This window comes from Rhinopithecus roxellana, chromosome 13 (assembly GCF_007565055.1).
Source record: "Rhinopithecus roxellana isolate Shanxi Qingling chromosome 13, ASM756505v1, whole genome shotgun sequence".
Taxonomy (NCBI): domain Eukaryota; kingdom Metazoa; phylum Chordata; class Mammalia; order Primates; family Cercopithecidae; genus Rhinopithecus; species Rhinopithecus roxellana.
In genome coordinates this window covers 4,302,712-4,310,271 of record NC_044561.1, presented here as the reverse complement: position 1 = coordinate 4,310,271, position 7,560 = coordinate 4,302,712, and the positions used below count along the sequence as shown (strand labels likewise).

At 55.5% G+C, this 7,560-nt stretch overlaps 1 long non-coding RNA gene across 1 annotated transcript; it reads left to right on the top strand.

Annotated features, from left to right (window-relative positions):
* Positions 1-234: 234 nt before the first annotated feature.
* Positions 235-4,944, top strand: LOC104676579. The gene is made up of 2 exons (XR_004052478.1): positions 235-784; positions 4,349-4,944. It is a non-coding gene; the product is annotated as an uncharacterized LOC104676579 (long non-coding RNA).
* Positions 4,945-7,560: the final 2,616 nt, after the last annotated feature.

Genomic DNA, 7,560 nt, shown 5'->3' with positions numbered 1-7,560 from the left:
GAGCGAAAAGGCAGAGAATGAAATCCACAACCCCCCATCCCCACGGCCTTAGTCCCTTCTTTGTCTCAGCCAATCAGACGTCAGTATTGCTGGCCGACCGACCAATCAAGAGCTGGAACAGGAGCCCTAGGCTCAGGCCCGATTTCCCCGGGGAGGGCGGCCGGAACCGGCGCGCCCCGCCCTTGCCCCGACCACGCCCCGCCCTCCCCGCCCCAGACCACGCCCCGCCGCGGCCAGCGTCGCCCGCCTGGAGCCCCGTGGCCAGCGGCCGGCCGCGGGGCCGTTTTGTCCTGAGGGCCAGAGAAAGGGAGAAGCGGGTGAGGGACAGCCACGTGGCCGCAGGAGGATTTATAACGTTTTCTTTCGCCATCGACGATATCGCAAAATGTGTGAGAGAGGCGGCGGCGCAGCCCGGACCGGAGCGTGAGGGCGCGGGCCAGGTAAGCAGCCCCGGCAGTTTCGCCGCGGACGGGACCGGGGGGCGACCGCGGGCACCGGCCACGCGCAGCGGCTCCGCGGGTTCTCGGCCGGGTCCGCGCTCTGAAGGGTCTCGAGAGCCATGGGTGGTGCAGGTGGGGCCCTCGAGCCGAAGCATCTCCGGTGACCCGGGGTTGCCGAGGAGGTGTAGACCAGCACAGGTGGTCCTGCCGGGGCGCCTCCGAATCTGGGGGTGGTCAAGGACGGATCCCCAAGGCTGAGGTCGGCAGTCCCGGGGACTCGCAGCTGCTGAGCCTGTGGAGACGCGGACCCGTGACCGAGGCACCCTCCAGCAACCCAGGGGCAGGTGAGACCGTGTAGACGTGCGCTTGCAGTTGAACCGCGAGCAGGTGTAGACGCGGGCGGGTTCTGGACGCGGAAAGTTTGCCAGAGCGCGCTGAGCGGGCTGGCTGGGAGGATGGGTCTGGGCGTAGGCGGAGCCGCGCCTCCGAGGGGCGAGGCGCACATCTGGGGCGGGGACGGGACCCACCTGTCGGGTCTCAGTCGCCCCCCAGGGCAGAAGCTCCTTGGGCGAACTCCAAACTCCAGCCTCAGCGGCTGGAATTCGGGTGCCCCCTTCCTCGGGAGCTGCAGAAGCTGCAGCTGAGGCTGGAGAGGGATTTGGGGCGACAGAGCGAGACCAGAGGGGGCTCATTTTGAGTCTTTTAGACGGGATTACCAAGCACTCACTCTGTCCCTGGCCCCGGGGAAGCCTGAGGAGTCTCCACCTCACTTGTGAGGAAGCTGAGGGGCGGAGAGGCCAATTTGGCACCCGTCCCACGCTGGTAATAAGACCGGGGGACTCAAACCCCATTTGTCCTGGCTCCTCTTCTCCTCCCACCTCCGCCTCAGTGAGGAGAAAGGGTGCTAGCCATGGGGGTAGTGCAGGTGAGACCTGGGGCTGGGATGCAGGGAAGCCCTGGATTGAGACCCTTGGATCTGCTGGGGGCGAATCCCACTGCCTCTCTGTGGCTCCAGGTGACCCCGCAGTACTGGGTGAGAGAATGAACGCAGGAGGGAAGCTGGTGGCAGAGAGTACTGGGCAGAGGGTGCTAGTGCCCACCTGCTTTGTGCCCGGGGTGCTGTGCCTGGAGCGCTTCGGGTGGGGCAGCGTATTTATGCCACACTCTCTCCTCTAGGGGAAGGAAGACAGCCTGCCACAGAATCTGCCACAGGACAAGGGCAGAAGGTTTTCCCTTGGCTGGAGGAGATACCTGCATTTCTAGGGAGGTTCTTGGGGAGGCTCAGCTTCATCTCCCATCACCTTCTGTCCCTTTGGCCCTGTTCCTACTCCCACATCCTCCTGTCCTGGGATTTCTCCCACTACAGGGCCTTTTGCACATGTCGTTTATTCTTTTGATCAACAAATAGTCACAAATAGGCAGTGTAGACCACCACAGGTGGTCCGGCACACCTACTAAGTGCCGGGCACGCACAATTCAGCAGTGACTAAGACAGTCCTGGCCTCTGCCCTCATAGGGCTTCCAGACAAAGGCAGGGACATAGATGAACAACAGAAAGTCAAGAAGGGGACCAGGGTATGGGGAGGGGAGGCGATCTTAGGAGGATATCAGAGAGGGACTCTGCAAGGATGACAGTGAGTCAGAACAATTAACACTCCTCATCCTTTGGGCCCCAGCACCAATGTCACCTCCTCCTGGAAGCCTTCCCTGACCTCCCTGACTTGATGATTCTACTATGATGGACTCTCATAGCATGGGACCACCCCCTCCATGGACACTTTTATGCCATTGATTGGTCAATGTTTAGCTCCCTCTATTGATTGTAAGCGCCATGAAGGCAGGACCCAAATCTCTTCTGGATGGATGGGAGGCAGAGCGAATAAAAGATGGGTAGGATTTCCCCAGAAAAACAGGAGCGGCTCAGCCAGGTCAGGCATCCAGATGGCAGAAACTTTTCTTTCCTCTTCCCTGGCCCGAGTCCTGGGCTCCACACCCCATTTGCCGTTCACAGAAACAAAGTAAAAGAAACCAGCAGGCCTCGTGAAGAGAGAGGCCTGGCACAGCCTGGCCACTGCAGTGCCAAGGCTGGCCGGCTGCAAGGAGAATAGACCTGCCAGGGGAGGCCCAGGGCAGGCGCTAGTCCTGTTCCCTGAGCTCAGGCTGGCCTGTCTCCTCTTTCTTCTGTCCCTTCTCTTGGAGACTTGTCTCCTTCAAGGGCTGCTCTGGGAGAAGGTGGTGGCCAACGGGGCCCCCAGAGTAGCTGGGATATAGGACCACAGTGACTGCCCGGCCTCCCCCATCCTGGTGGGCAGGGCCCTGGGCAGCACCGCTCTGACCCACAGTCAGGTCTCCCGGCCAGCAATTGCTTGCTCAGTTGACCTACAGCTCATTGAAACTCTCACTTGGAAATTAGGAACCTGGCTCAGGGGGACTGACTCTTTTTTTTTTTTTTTCTTTTGCATAGTTTCTATACACAGTGAATCCTCCCTCCCCTGGCTCCATCGGACCCATATGCCTGGCACCTTTCCTGGGGCAGATGAAGCCCTTGCAGATGCCTAACAAAGCTTTTCTTCAGTCTCCCACACCCCCCACTGCCCCACTTCAGGAGCTTCGAGTGGCCACCGCTCACAGCTAGAGAGACAGTCAACTTGCTTTATTCAGGCTCTGGCGAGGACAGAATAAGAGCAGCCTCCCCACCCACCCACCTGGCCAGCAAGCCTGCTGCCTGGAATGGCTTTAAAAATTAATTTACAATGATTGACTCCCTTTTATTCTGTGGGGATCTGCATTTTAAATATGTATTTAGATCAGATTCACAATTCACAGTTAAACCTCAACTGCCTCCCCCAACCCAGCAGAAAGAGCACAAGATTCAGAATCAGGTGAACAGAAGGTCAGGCTGAGTTCTGCTAATGATGAGCTGTGTGGCCTTGGGCAAATTACTTAAGCTCTCTGCACCTCCACTGGCTTCTCTGGAAACTGAGGTTAGGGATAATCCCTCCCTCACAGAGTGCTGCGAGGATTAAATTAGATAAATTCAGGGAAGACCTGTACAGTGCCAGACCTGTGTTTTCTTTTCCCTTGTACTGGCTGTCCTGCTAATTAGCCTGGTGACCCTGGGCAGGCCACTCAGCCACCCCTGGCCTCAATGTCCTCATCTGTAAAGGCTGGGGGTGGGGATTGTGGTAGGAGATGAAGGCACAAATACCCCACCCTCAGCCCCTTCCACACCCCCACCTCCTCCTGCCCTCTCCCCACCAGAGACGATACTGTCCCCCTCAACCACTTCTTGTTATCTGAGCTCTGGGTTTTAATTGGCGATGGCCCCTCCCCAGCTGCCTCTCCTGGCTGCTCCCCGTGAAGTCTCAGGCTTGCAGCCCTGAGGGGCCTGCAGTTCCTGGCTCATTTTCAGGGGCAATTAGCTGTGATGTCACAAGCCTAGGTGGTGGCCTCTGCAGGGCAGATGCTTAGCCAGGCCACCAGGAGGCCAGGACCCTGCTCCATCTGTGACCTGCGGGGCTCCCCCAGGCTCCAGGGGTCCCCATTACCAGTTGTAGGGAGGCAGGGCTTCCAGGCAAAGCCATTTCCATTTCTGCACTTGATGGCTCCTTGAAGCCCAATCTGCGTGTAAATGAGTTCTACCCTGTGCTTTTGTTGGCAACTGTCGGCTCCCTGGAAGCGAGGGGCTTTGTCAGGAAGAACAAAGCTGTGTGGTGTTTTTCTGATTTGGGGGGAAGCATTCTCCTGGGGGAGAGCTCAGCGCTTCTCAGTGTCGCTCTCCAGCCCTGGTTCTCAGACTTGGTGGTTTTGTTTTGGGTTTTTAAGTCCTATGGCTTAAGAGTCACATATGTTTGTGTGTGTGTTGGCTGAGGGTTTTTTTTTTTTTTCCTCCTTTTTGGCTTACATAGCGTTCCAGAGACTGAACTTCTCAAATCACTGCTTCAACAGCTTTTAAAATCTGGACCTAGTTACTCCTGTCATCCATGTGTAAAGATTTAGAAAAAAATCCCAAACCCAAGGGTGGGCAGCCACGAGGATGTACAGCTCCTGGCACTGTGCGCTCACCGGAGACCTGAGGTCAAAGCTCAAAACGCTGAGCACCTCCTGGGAGGCAGGAGCACGGTCTGCTCAGTGCCAGACATCTGGATATTGAGAAAACATCTGGGTAGCTGGGGTTTTCAGGTTTCTGCCTGACATTTAATATCACAAACATTGAGCCTGCTCCTGTCCCCCGCCAGCCACGCGGCTTCTCCTCCCAAACACACCCAGCCTCTTCCCCTGCCTTCCTGATGGGTAAGAAACATCCATTCTTTCCAATTCCCCAGCGTTTTCCCCCTACCGGAAATCTGATGGGCTTATGACATCATGGCTGGCTGCTGAGCGATGAAGTGGATGCCACAAAGAAATCCGACATATCAGATAGATTCTGAAATCGGTTTCCCTCCAGCTGTAGTAACAGGCGTGAAGTCAGGAGAATTTGATCTTTGTTTAAAAAAAAAAAAAAAACCATAACAAAGTCTTGCCCTGTATTAAATGCAATTTTCTCAAAAACAAGCAAACCTTTTGGACATTATTTTATTTTAATAGAAATGCTGAGTTTTATGAAACTAAAGTGGCTAATAAATCAGACCTGAAGCTTTGTGTGAGCATTCCGTTTCTGTTGAGTGTTTGTGTCCTTATTCACTAATAAAAGAGGAGCTAGGAATGGTTTATCTCTCTTCATTATTCAAATGAGATAGCTCTTTCATTTTTTTAGGCCAATAAAATTCACAGGGTAAATTGCTGGTTTATGTTTTTCCAGGAATCCATTTTTATGAAGCGACCCTGGACCTCACCGGTCTGCAGACACTATATTCCCCTTTGCTGGTTTTCCTGGCTGTGAAGCCCTTAAGAGAATGCAGTAAAGGTTTTCAGTCTCCTGGCTGCGCTCAGGGGATGACCGGCTGTCAGCAGGGCGGGACCAGGACTGGTGGGCCAGGCACTTCTTGGGATGAGAAACCTCTTTGAAAGGAGAGAGTCGGCCGGGCGCGGTGGCTCAAGCCTGTAATCCCAGCACTTTGGGAGGCCGAGACGGGCGGATCACGAGGTCAGGAGATCGAGACCATCCTGGCTAACACAGTGAAACCCCGTCTCTACTAAAAATACCAAAAACTAGCCGGGCGAGGTGGCGGGCGCCTGTAGTCCCAGCTACTCGGGAGGCTGAGGCAGGAGAATGGCGTGAACCCGGGAGGCGGAGCTTGCAGTGAGCTGAGATCCGGCCACTGCACTCCAGCCTGGGCGGCAGAGCGAGACTCTGTCTCAAAAAAAAAAAAAAAAAAAAAAGAAAGGAGAGAGTCAAGAGAGGAACAGAAGTAAAGGGACCTGGGGGCTGGACGCAGTGGCTCATGCCTATAGTCCCAGCAATTTGGGAGGCCAAGGAGGGCAGATCACTTGAGGTCAGGAGTTCAAGACCAGCCTAGCCAACACGGCAAAACCCCATCTCTACTAAAAATACAAAAAAATTAGCCAGGAGTGGTGGTGCACGCCTGTAACCCCAGCTACTTGGGAGGGAGGCTGGGATAGGAGAATTGCTTGAACACGGGAGGTGGAGGTTCCAGTGAGCTGAGATCATGTCACTGCACTCCAGCCTGGGTGACAGAGGGAGACTCCATCTCAAAAAAAAAGAAAAAGAAGAAGAAGAAAAAGTAAGGGCACCTGAGACATGAAGCCTAGGGGCCTGGGAGGGGGAATACATTTTCTTCCTCCTCAAAAGACAGCGAGGACCTCAGAAATAACTCCAGGCTGAGGGGACCTCATTATTCACCTCTGAAGTAGGCTCGGGTGCAAGATTCCACATGTCGTGCCTGCCACGCACCCAGCACAGGGATGTCCCAGACCTGGGCTGAGGCCCCAGCTGTTCCAGAGGCAAGCTTCGGGGCCCTGGCCAAGTCACACCACCTTTCAGCTTCTTTCCCTGAAAGTGGGCACAATGGCCCCCGCCCTGCCTGTTGGAAGAACAGTAGTGCTGGATGTGTCACACCATGCTCGGCTCCGAGGGCATCTCAAAGGGCTCCGAGGCCATTCTCATAGCTGGGAGAGGTCAGTGTGGATTCTGGAGTTGAATTCCCAGCCTGGGCTTGACTCCTGGCTCTGTCACCTGCTATCTGCAAGACGACATTGATCTGTGTGACATTCACTGTGCCTTGGTGTCCTCACTTGTCAAACAATAATAATAGTAGGACCGGCCTCACACGTGAGACTGCTGTGAGGATGAGTGGCCTTAGAAGATCTGGACTGGCGAGTCCATTAGCTTCATGAGTATGTCCTGGGCCCAGGAGACAGGTTGCTGGCTAGGACCCCCCGGCCTAGGATGGGAGGGGGTATACCAAGCCGAGCACAGGCGGAGGCTAATCAAGGACTGACAGGAACATCTACTCCTCTCTCTGCAGAACTTTCCATGACTCCAATCGCCCAAAGGGAATAAAGCCCTCTCATTTTCTGGGCCCCTGGCTCCTGTCCCCAAGGCCTCATGTGCTGCTCCCCTCCGCCGGTGCTCTGTCCATCCTCCCAGGCAGCTTTGGATGCAATGCTAACAGGCAGTTGACGTTTATGGGGCACCTGCCATCGTGTTGCTCAGCGCAGTTTCCGTGGATTAATTCATTTGATCCCCACACAAACCCATGAAGGGGGATAGTTAGCATTCCTGTCAGCAATGGGGACCTCAGAGGTTAAGTGTCTTGCTCATAGTCCCAGAGCCCAGATTGAAACCAGGGTTGGGCTCCTGCACCGTCCACTTAACCTCGGCTCCGCTGGGCCTTCTTCCTCCACTTTCTCGCCTTCCCAAAACACCCACCTCCATCTGCCAAGATTTCCACCACCTCACCCAAGAGGTCTTCCCAGCTCCCCCTCCGCAGTGCCACCCGAGAAATGCTGGTGGTGCCCCACATGCCCCTCAGGGTGTGGCTCTCTATGATTGGCCCTAGGCCCCTTGTCCGCCTCTCCTGGAGACTGGGAGCTGGGCTGTGGCCTGTAATGTGTCCCCTGCAGGCCCAATGAGCAGGCATTTACTGAGGACCTACTATGTGCAGGACATGGGGACTTATATAGCAGGTGCCCACACCGGCCTGGATTTCTCTCCCAA